A 12,276-nucleotide genomic window follows, 5' to 3' on the forward strand; every position below is an offset into this window, starting at 1 on the left:
TGGGATCATACTCCCACACCAGTTACTGGTGTGGGGGTATGATTCCAAAGCATGACACCAAACACGACATGTTTTGATGCAGCCATTCCAAAGTTAGCATTTACCGCGAAGTTATAATGCACTTAAGAGTATATGGTTTGACCGCATTCACAAACAGCCTCAGATAATGGACTCTGAGAGCTGCAGAGGGGCCCTGCTCAGGCAGAGGCACCCCCTCACATGAAAACCAAGCACCCTGCCGTCAGGATTGATAGGGCCTGCCTTAGGGGTGACTGATAGGTTTAAATGTGTGTGCAGGAGAGATATAGTGAACCTATATCTCAGTGAGGAGTGCTAGCACTACCTCACCCAGGCTACAGTAGCCAGCCTGTGGTTTCAGATTTAGTCTTCTTCCCAGGGGTGGCATAATACATGCTTCAGCCCCTGGTAGGCCTGTGAAGTACCTATGCCCTTGGTACCTAAGGTACCATATACTAGGGACTCATAAGGCACCACAGTATCCAATCACTAGTGTACCTAATATGCACTCCATGTTGTTTAGAGAGACCAGAGAGGCTGGGGCCGTGATTAGCAGGGTCCCAGCCAGACTATAGCCAGAAACCAGTGTAAACATCAGAAAAAAAGTGGGGGCAACATAAGAGGCAGATCCTACTCTCCTACTCTCCTACACCCCCTTTCCCTCCTTCTTTCTTCCCCCTCTCATTAAGGGGACTGGGTTTGGCACGTAGGTGTGACTAGTAGAGCGGATTGTTTTTCTCCCACCTGGCCCCCCTCCCCCCTCCCCCTTCCTATCCCCTCTCTCGCCCTCCCTCCCCCTTCTTTTTCCCCTCCTACCTGGGCACTAACCGAGACTTAAAACGCATTTCGTATGTATGGTACCCTATTGGACAGGCAGCTAACTTCCCAATTTTTTTTACTCCCCTGTTTGACGTGGGTTTTCCTTTTTTCATTATTATAGATATGGGGGCATAAAGCGGGGGAGCCTCCACATGCCCAGATATAATTACGTTGCATGCTTTTGAGAATGTAAGTTTATGTGGATCCAGGGAGGCAGAGAAGCAGGCACCTAAAGTTAGGGTCCTGCAATTTTCGAATGAGGTATCTCTAACAGTTGGTATACATACATACTGGACCAGCCAAATATCGGTATGATTCTGATCCGGAGCACTTGGCTACAGTACTGACCGCTGTAATATTTCTTCTCCAAGATTGATTATGTCCTGCATGTTGTAGACACTATATTATGGAGAAACTATTAATATTGTATGTGGATTAATGTATGACAAAACGTTAATAAAAATATGCTTAAAAAAAGCAGTGGTATCTATTAACCAGTTCCCTGAGACACTATTAACCAGATTCACGAGATACAATTAACCAGCAGAAAGAGACATTAACCAGTTCAGTAAGACACTTTCAACTGGTTCCCTGAGAATGTATTAAACATCACCTTGACAATTAAACGGAAGTTCATCTCCTCCATAGTTCTTTCTATAGGTCTTGCAGTCACACGTGTTTTGCCAGCTGAGCAGTACGACCAGCCTGGGCAGGGAAGTCATTTTTAAAACTTGCATACCCATAGTGCACCAGCGATGCAATTGATGTAAAACAGGTTTATTTCTACGTCCACATTTTTTTTTTCTTTAAAGAATCTTAGTTTATTTTGTTAGGAAAGTACCACAAGCGTAATAACCACAGTTTTTACTTTGATGTAGACACTCTTAGAAAGGAATAGTTTGAATATTAGACTTTATTGGAACCATACAGAGATTAGCAAGGCCCCTGCGCAAGGATGACACCAAATTCCTGAACGTTTTAGGATATTTATCATCAATTAATTATCACTGTATGACTGAGCTGCATAACAGCCGTCCAATATAATTAGGTCTTTTTTTTTTTTTACACGAAAAAGAGGAGCTACAACTTTTTCCTTTTAAAATATTTGCTTATGGTATTGTGGCACTTGCACAGACGAGATATAACATAAGAATATAACTAGAGTAGTTATTTCATGACTGATACTGTATGTTTTTTTTTTTAATTCAACAAATAGTTTTGGTCGACTGTGCCACCAAGGTGAAATGTATTTTCATATTCCCATCTGTGCGTTTTTAGGTACTACTATTGACTGACGTAGGATGTTTTCAAAGGCGGGAGGTTGGAGATGTTCTGCTGATCTGCAGATTGTGCTACCCTGGGGTGAATGTTTGCCATGTTCAGTATTTGTGCGCGCCTGGTGACAACAGAGGCCCACGTGTGATTCCTCCCCTCGGTTTTATCTTATATCGTCACTTTGCAGCCTGGGTTTTTTAAGCCCATTCTGATAATACAAGTAACAAGAGACAGCTACCGGCTGCCACGGTACAGAACGGCGCGCAATGTGTTCTGAAGAGACAGAGACAGACATGGGGTAAACACTACAAGACACAGGCATAGATGTGCGTGCCAAAAGAGAAAAACACAGGCTGTGCACCAGGTGAAACAGAGGTTAGAGAGAGAAAAAAAAGCATTGGCATAGCCAATAGGTCTCGCCTTTGGGACCTTATAAGTATTTAGTTATGCAACACAATATCATTGGTACAACAACATCAACTTTTGCATGGCTAAACACTTATAAGGTCCCAAAGGCGAGACCTATTGGCTATGCCAATGCTTGTTTATATCTTTAAATGGTAGTGGTCGAATGTATGGCATTATGGCATGCAAGGTAATTAGATATTGTTACCAAACAGATGAGACAGCCTTCTAAAGAACTAAACGCATACTTATGTATTCCCAGCGCCACCATAGCCCCTGGTATATCGGGGTTCCGTTGAACACGGCTGCCGCAATGTTTACCCAGGGTGGCCAGTTGCTCGTGAACTTTCAACGCCATGGCAAGTCACACTTCCTCGCTCTCCGTTGAAATGCGTCCGGGTCATAACAGTTTGTTGCGGAGCAGAACGCATCCAACATTTTATGACATTGTTTCTTTTTTTACGGGGACGAGGCAGCCACAATTCGGTTTGGGGTGCGTCAAAGGAGGAAGTGTGATGCGGAGAGGGGCTGGCGGAGAGGGCTGGCGTGTCTACTTGCAAACAGTGATGTGTGGAGACGTGTACAACACGCGTCGCCTCCCCGCAATGTACAACCGGCACAGCACAAGGCCGTCCTCCATCCTCGCCCCCCTACTTGCAACCGTTCCTTTTGTCTGTTATTTTTTTGTGCCCAAGAAATAAAACATTCCCTTGGCTGCAGTCGTGTTCCCAGCTCTAGCACGTGGCGCACACTTTAATGATTTTGAGGAGGCGAGGAAAGGGAATAGACTAAAAAACAAATTTAATTAAAGGTTAAGTGCGTGGAAAGGTGTATTTTAGTGGGATAATATTGCCATGGTCTGCGTCCTCTCGGGGGACCCTGAGAGCGGCGAAGGGTTGTTTTCAAAGGGTTTTTCAAAAATGTCAAATCCGTTTTGAGGTGCCCCCATGTTCCTCCCTAGTGGTGTTTGGGTGTCTAGAAACTAAAAGTGCCTGTGAACGGAAAACACGAGCACTGTATGAAGTGCTCGAAGACAAAAAAAAAAAAAGTTATTAGTCCGTTTGAATTTGCGTAAAATGCTCCAATCTGCCATTTTTAGAAAATGCTCCAATCTGCCCACTGTAATTAATCATTAATCAAGCCAGATGGCTCTGTCTGGCTTCGAGCCCAGTGGCGGCTTTTGTCTGTTGTCTCGCAGTAAGGGAGGGGGAGGAGCAGGTGAGACAGGGGGAGGAAAGCCTGCCATGCGAGGGATGCTAGAAAGCAGGATAGCAGCTGTGCGCATGCACGACATCGCGAACGCAAGCTGGAGGCCTGAAAAGCCACTAGGTTAGCACTTCCAAAACCCGCTTACTAAAACTCTCACCAGAGCAGCGCTATAAGCGCTGGCTAAGGCGAGACCTAAAAAGCACAACGTGCTGCTCGAGTCTTGGTGCCGACTCTACATCCTGTGATGTGATTCTGGGCAAATCGCTCAACCTGGTGCCTGAAAATAGCTGAACTCTCTAATGTAGCCAGGGGGCTCAGGTAATAGCAGTTAAAGGAAACATAGGTGCCAACCTGTATTCTTTAGGGCCTGTGTTGCTTCGAACAAGATGAGAGAGGTACCCACAGAGAAAGGGCTCAGGCACAGCTTCCGCTTCATGAGTAACGTTTCCAAAAGTGAAAGCACATGAAGACACATGAGGAATGAGAACAGAATCTGGCTGCGCCCCTCCTACAGCTCTCCCCCTCTTGTGATTGTTACCACCCATTACCTCGTTCTCCTCAGCCTGCCCTGCCCTCTGCTATTGAAATGAATGGAGTTCTGTGAACTCCTCCCAGGGCCATTGTGTAAGCCCCCGAAATCGAACCTTATTCATGACATTGAAAATCGGCACACCCTCTGCCCTGCACCCCTCCTACAGCCCTCCCCCTCTCGAGATGAGTTTAAATTGTTACCACCCATTACCTCGTTCTCCTCAGCCTGCCCCACCCCCTGCTATTGAAATGAATGGAGTTCTGTGAACTCCTCCCAGGGACATTGTGTAAGCCCCCGAAATCGAACCTTATTCATGACATTGAAAATCGGCACACCCTCTGCCCTGATGTTACAGCTGTAGCTTGTGCCTGCAGGTCGAAGAATACCTCGCCCAGCAGGCACATGCACAGCAGAAGCAGGACATCTGCAAAGTTCACAGCTGCCCATAAAAACCAAGAGCGCAGCGTGTAGGAGTTTATTTTCAGCTGCGTGACGATTTTCTGAACTCTCTTTTTGCCTCTCCTCTCAGAGTGGTAGGGGCAATGACGCCCATTTTGCCCATTAACACCAGCCGCCCCTGGATGGATGTGCACCCCTGTCCTGAGTGCCCTAACTGTGCTAATGTCTGGATCCTTAATGTTGATTTTTATTGTCATAGGCAAACACAGATCATGCATGTGCACCATGACATAGGCTTGTCTCAAAGATTGCAGTCTTGGTGGACCAGGTGGGGAGGCCAAATGATTACCCTCATAGTGGTGAAAGGCTACTGCTTTCACCAGAAGTTAAGCAGCACACGTGTGGAGGTGGCAGTATATCATGTAGTGATCAGTAGAAGTGAACAGGTCCTTTTAAACCTGTGTCACAGGACCACAGGCTCTCTCAGTTAAAGTTCCGCTGCTGAGTGCTTAACTCACCCTTGGCCTACATCAGTTTGATGTGTAGTGCTGTACAACACAGGAATAGAGTATCTGTACTTGGTGTATGTGCACCTGAGAAGGGTGCAATACAGAGATCGTGCATTACTGTGCAGTGCATGCATGCATGTGATGGATGTATGTCTGCCTATGAGTGGTACAATACATGAAGGATGTAGTGCTGTGCAGTGCATGCTTGAAAATGCATATGCTGGATGTATGTGTGCCTACGAGTGGTACAGTCATTTATGGATTCAGTGCTGTGCAGTGTGTTTTCATGTGCTGGATATATGGGTTCCTATCAGTGGTACAGTACATGAAGGATACAGTACTGTGCACTGTGTGGAGGCTGCATATCTGCATAGGGAGTATGTGTGCCTGTGAATGGTACAATACATGGAATGCGCTGGGTTCCATTCTGGGAGACCCATGCCTACATGATGAAACAGAGAGGAGGTAGAGCCCCCCCACCCCTCCCAGCCCCTAGACAGACCTCTGTAAGCTGGGTGGAACAGACACTGGAGAGGGGAGAGCCAGGCTTCCCCTGTACGCTTCAAAGGGTGCTCTTTGATTCAGTGAGAGGTAACAAGAAAGGGTTCTAGGCAATCACAGGAAGGAGATGGGGCTGATAATACAATTATATAGGGTAGGGGTGAGGCACTGAGCTAACCTTTTGATATACAACACAGTGGCTGACATCCAGATGTGAACTCTAGTCACGCCTGTGGATTGTGTTGTGGGGCTATGAGCTTTGGAGTCACTCCTGCTGTGACAAACTGCTTTCAAGTAGAAGAGAGGGCTGAGGATTGGGCAATTCAAAAGAAACAGACCCCCAAAATAATCTTCAAAGACTCAGACTCTAAATTACATTTGGAATCTGGAAATGGACTAAAAGAAGAATGGCCTGAGACCCCCAAAAATGGTAATGCCAAGCAACCAGACAAGTTGTGTCAGGAGGGAAAATTCTGCAATAATTTTGTATGTGATCAGGACTGGGGGCCAAGGACTACCAGTCTCCCTGCTGGGTGAGGGCACTTCACCCAAAGAATCCAAGACCACCTGCCCTGGAGCACCAGCACCTGCCTTCTTGCCACGATCAGCGTGACCTGTGAAGAAGAGGAAAGCATTGGCAGGAGCGTGTTGGCAAGCCCCATCAAGAGGACTCCCTCTGTGAGGTATGAGGAGACAGCTGATACACTGATCAGGTCACTGACTGTGTGCAGGTCCAAGTCAGTGATCGTTGTATTCCAGAAGAGGGTTGACATGAAATAAGCTTTGTGCATCGCTACGCCAATCAGGTGAGGGCCCGTGCATAGTGAGGAGCCACAACCCCGTATGCCAGGAGGTGCTGCCGTGAGAAGATTGCCATGCTGTGAGGGCTGTACCCTTTGTGCAGTGGTGAGTCTGGATCATGTATCTCAGTAGGGCTGTGGAGATAAGACTGCCTTGCTGCCGTGTGAAGTGCCACAACCCCGTATGCCAGGACGGGCCACCATCGAGGACTTTGCTTTGCCGAACGGACCAGATTCCATGTAGAGAGAGGATACGTTGACCCCGTAAGCCAGAGAGGGTCACCAGGAGCAACAAGACGTGCAACCTGATTGACGCCCCCCACCGAAGAAGTGAGGTCGCCGTGGAGTGCCTGCACATCGTCAACTAGATGAGGGACCCGCTTCAGAATCGTTACCTCCCTGCTGTGAGATGGATCAGACACTTACCCTGCAAGAAGAAGCTGCAGAGAACCTCAGGTCACTTCAGCGGCGCAACCGCGAGTGAGCAACTCTGCACCCACTAAGTGTAACCCGCCTGGCCTGCGTGTGACAAACTCACCAGATTCACCTAAAGAGCACTAGAGCCCTCAGGGGGACAGTGCAATTGTTTGTGACTGTGACATGTTTCCTATATGTTAGTAGCGGTAGAAATAGAACGCTTCTCTTTTGTCATAAAAGTGAGTATTTGGGTGGACAATGATTTCTTGCTTCTACAGCGCACATTTGGAGTTGTGAACTTCCTTTTATCCACACCTCCCTCTGAGGGAGCCTAACAGTGCTTGGACCATGCTATTCCTGAGAGTAATGTGCTGAAGGGTTACTTGGCCCAGTTGCTCAGAATCCATAGTAGGTCAGGCCCAAGACATAAGGATTAAAAGGCCTTAATCTCCATGGTTGGAACCCAGTAACACCTGTTTGCCATGTGGCCCTCTGAAAGTGGTTCTGACAAATCTATTATGTTTTTGCTGGAAGCTCATGTTAATCCGAAAGAACTGAAGACAAATGAATCTTTAAGAACACTCCCATTAATTAAAAAGAGCAATAGGCAATAGATACAGCAGTATTGTATTCCTAAAACAGGCAAACTAGAGGGTAAAACGATTATATATATATATATATATATATATATATATATATATATTATATATATATTCACTGAAAAAACTATAGGTTTCAGGGGCGTTATAGTTAGCTGGACATTTCCCTCGTACAAAACCCTAGAAATTCCCCCGTTATAGTTAGTTCAGCTAACTATAACTCGCGCCCCCGCAATGCACTGCTGATGACGTCACATATTACATCACTCATGACATGGTGAGTGACATCACTGATGACATCTCAAATGACATCACTGATGACATCACCGATGACGTCATCCAGTGAGTCTGTGTTTCTGTAAAATTTAAATATGTTTAATATATATAGGGAAAGGGCTATGGAAGAATGAGTGGGTGTATAAGTATGTGAATGGATGATTTAGTAGGTGAGTGACTGACTATATAAGTGAGTCATTAAACATATCTTACTGCAGACTAGTGACTAAACTGTGTGAATGCGTGCATCTGTCTATCTGTTGATGTATAAGTGGCTGCATGGTTTTGTGAATAGCTATATGAGTGTCTATATGGGTTATTGATTGGTTGTCTGAGTATCTGTATGGCTGCCTGAGTGTTTGTGTGGGTAGGGTGTGTATGACTCTGCGCATAGATGTGTGAGTGGGTGATTCTATGGTGCATGGTTTTAAGAGTGCATCTGTGATGGACTGTATGGGTGGGTGACTGTGTGTATGGTTGTGTTAGTGATTGAATGTATATCTCAGTGGTACATGTGCCAGTAACTACATATGTGAAAGGCAGTGTATATGTGTGTAAGAGTATATAACTGGCTATATGTGAGAGTGTGTGATTGTGACAGTGGCTGTATGGATGAGTGTGTGTTTGTATCAGTAATTGTATAACAGCGTCAGAATATGGTAGTATTTTTATGAGTAAGTGAACTTGTGTGTCTATAACTGTATAGGTGAGTAAATTGGAGTGTGATTAATCATTTGCATGACTGACTAGGTGTGTGAGTACGTCTATGGATGATTGGCGGTGTCTGAGTGTCTATATAGGTGTATAATTGCATATGATAGTCCTGTACTGAGTCAGTGTAATTATGTGTGACTGTACAGGTGGTTGAGTGGAGGTGTGTGTAGACTTAAGAGTCAATGAGTGGGTATGTAGTTATTGGTATTGGAGTATCTATGGTTTTGAGAATGGCATCTGAAATTTTGAGTCGGTATATCAAAGGTTATATTAGGGTGTGAGAAGATGCACTAATTTATCACATGGATGACATCATCAGTGATGTCATCAGTGATGTCATCAGTGATGTCACTGACTGTCATGAGTGATGTAATATGTGACGTCATCAGCAGTGCATTGCGGGGGCGCGAGTTATAGTTAGCTGAACGAACTATAACGGGGGAATTTCTAGGGTTTTGTACGAGGGAAATGTCCAGCTAACTATAACGCCCCTGAAACCTATGTTTTTTTTCAGTGAATTTTTAAGGTTTTTTAAATGCCAATTCCTAACTATAACGAGCATGAAACCTATGGTTATTTATCACTAAAACTATGTTGTTTAATGATTTTCATTGGATATCGAAATTTTTCTATTTCAGTCTGTCAATTCCTTTAATTATGTTTTTTTTAAATTTATTTTTATCACCTTTTTTTAACGTATTTTTTTCAATTAATTCTTTTAAAAATTAAAATACATTATTTGTTTTTATTGGGTTTTAAAAAAAAAATTGTTAGTTTTAAAATATATTTTTAAAATATTTCTAAAACTATATTTTCAATTTCTTTTTTCTTTCTTTTCATTTTTTGAGGATCCGCGCACCCTATGCGCACCCTTCACGACCCGTACGCGTAAGCATCCACGAACGGTATGTGTTGGGTACGTGTTTGGTGCGCGAATACAATGCGACCAGTACGCGACTCCAAGCCTATACGCGACGCATACAATGCACGTTACGCGACGCTTGCGCGCTGCCGCGATGCGTCATGTGCGTGCAAGACGCAGTAGGTGTGCGAATCCCGCGAAATATTTAACATTTAAAAAAACATATATATATGGATTTTATGTGAATATTAATTGAACACAAACTCTAAACTACTCATAAAAGTAATATATTTTTACATTTAATCCTCTATGCTTTTTAAATTCAATTTCGCGGAATGCGCGCTGGGTGCGTGCTGCGTAAGCGCACAGTGCGCGGATCCCATGTGACCTGAAAAAAAGAGATTTGATTGGTTCATTACACTTCCTATTCTAACTATTGAAAGACCCCACCCATTTCAATCATTCTTCTTTGACCTTCTTTGGAGGAGCATTTCTTTGCAGAGAAGAAGCTTTTTTGGACTAAGTTTACACTTAGCTCTAATTTTTTTTCTAACCAAACAATGGCTTCAGGGCAGCAGGCATCTCCTGGATCTCCTCATTCATCTGAGGATGAATTTTTGGAAGAGCCACCACGCCCACCACGTTTTTCATCTGTGGTGTGGAAGTTTTTCACATATCCAGAGGGGCAAACAAAGACCAATGCCACCTTGGTCACTTGCAAGATCTGCCAGAGAGTGCTGTCTCGTGGGGATCCAAACAAGAAATATTCATGCGGAATGGCGAGCATGATGAAGCATCTGAGGACCCTTCATCCAGTAAATCTTGCTCGGGAGGAATGCCAAAGGATGAGAGTCGCTCCTGCTCCTACGATTCATCACAGCCAAGCACTTCAAGAGTGCATCCTTCTGCACAAAATTTGGACATCCGTCCGCAATTCCAATTTTTGAAAGTGCTCTGCACAAAATGCAATGCAACTTTATGCTACGGGGAGCAGTCTATCGATCTGATCTGCCGCAAGCAAGAAAGTCACCATTGCTAGGTTTTTTTTTTCCCCCTGAAGTTCATTGTTTTGTTCCTCCAGTTCTATTTTTTCCTTTTTTTTAAAAAAAAAAATTGTTCAAAAAAACAAAAAAAAATATAAAAGAAAAAAGAAGAAAAAAAAGTTCTTCTAAGAACTAACTTTCCTGGTTTAAAAAAAGAGCTATATACTTTGTTGGTGTGTGAAAGTTTAGATGAATGTATGTGTAGAACGTAATTGACTGAATGAATGCATTAATAGCATATGGTGAATGTATAAGTGCAGAACTATGAGGAAGTGCTGCAGCATCACACAGTAACCTCTTTAACTGCAGTATGCTGTAGTACTTCCGAAGCACAGGGATGCAACATATGTACATAAATATGTTGCACATCTATGCTTCTCTCTGCATGGCTGCTCAACCCCTTCAGCGGGCAGCAAATTCTGCCACGGTGCGAGGGGGGTGGGGCTGGGTGTGGCACCCAGGTACTCAAGACAGCTCCCGGCCGTCATGAATCACGGTGGGCGTGTGCTCATGACGGCCGGGAGCTGTCCGAACTCCACCCTCTGATTAATTCGCCCGCACAGGCGGGGAATTAGCTGCGCGTGGGCAGAGCGGCAACGGTCGGACGGCTCCCAGCCGTCATGAGCACACGACTACCGTGACTCATGACAGCCGGGAGCCGTCCTGAGCACGGAAGTGGTTAAATTGCAGCCATGTGGTGACACAGGCACCCTTGCACCATAGTGCAAGGATATCTGTCTCATGTGCTGTTTGTTTTTGTACAGAAAGACACACCTTCATGCACAAAAACTATCAATAAACGCACTTTTCTCTTTCAATGTATGCTGAACATTTTAGCATGCATTGAAGATTTAAAAATGAGGAGAACAGAAAACAATTCTCCTTGTTCTGCTTTCGTACACCAATTAGAGAATGGTGCAGCATTCACACACATATCGAGATTTATGATTTATGATAAATCAGGAGATGTGTCTTGTTCTATGAGTATTCAGTGCAATCATACAAAACAACACTCATAGAACAACCTTTCAACGCAAAGTGGTGCGTATGATGAGGTTGTATTTACATGGAGTAGAAAAAGTACACACAGCGCCTTTTTCTCTCTTTGTAAATATGAAAGAGTATCTTGCGCAATAACTATGTTACAAAAACTGACATATTTCTGTTTTAAAATTGCTTCCGAATAATTAAAGGTAAGCACAGAGTTTTGTCTGCAAAGATGCTCAAAGAAGAATGATTGAAATGATTGCGGTCCTTCGATAGGTACAATGGGAAATATTATGAACCACTCAAATCTGTTTTTTTGCAGGTCACATAATATCCGGTAACAGAGAGATTTCAAAACTACATCGGTATAAACAGAGTGTTTTTAAAAAGTTGATCAATCTTTGTAGGTTCTTGCAGATCTGCCCATTCTGCATATTTATACTTAAACTTACCTTCACAGTCATAGAAATTAAAAATGGTATACATTTTTTTCAGATTTTGTTTTGCAATAAAAATTTATGTAAACTGCTTATTTTAGAATTAGGATCTGTAAAGAAAAGAAAAAATAGTTATAACATGTAATAATACATTTTTTTACCACACAGCATAATTTCAACAAAGTAATTTGTTTGCCCTTTTTGGTGTTCTCAGAATATATTGAATTTCACTAGAAATAGTGATTTCAATCGTACTCATCACTTAACAGCGGGCAAAAAAAAAACAATCAAAAAGATTGTTTAAAAAAACCCAGCATGCTATTCTCAGTAAAATACCACAAATCACACATATATGAAATGCTTATGGCTAACAAAATTTTATAACATTAACTTATAAAAATTATAAATGTTCTCGCTTAAAAATATTCACGAGTCAATGAGCACAAAAAAGTCCATAATTCAAACATATACCTT

At 43.5% G+C, this 12,276-nt stretch overlaps 1 pseudogene; it reads left to right on the forward strand.

Annotated features, from left to right (window-relative positions):
* Positions 1-1,730: 1,730 nt before the first annotated feature.
* LOC146829087 (U6 spliceosomal RNA) lies at positions 1,731-1,828 on the forward strand (annotated as a pseudogene).
* The last annotated feature ends 10,448 nt before the right edge of the window (positions 1,829-12,276 follow it).

The sequence above is a fragment of the Triturus cristatus genome, chromosome 5_2 (assembly GCF_964204655.1).
Source record: "Triturus cristatus chromosome 5_2, aTriCri1.1, whole genome shotgun sequence".
Classification (NCBI taxonomy): Eukaryota; Metazoa; Chordata; class Amphibia; order Caudata; family Salamandridae; genus Triturus; species Triturus cristatus.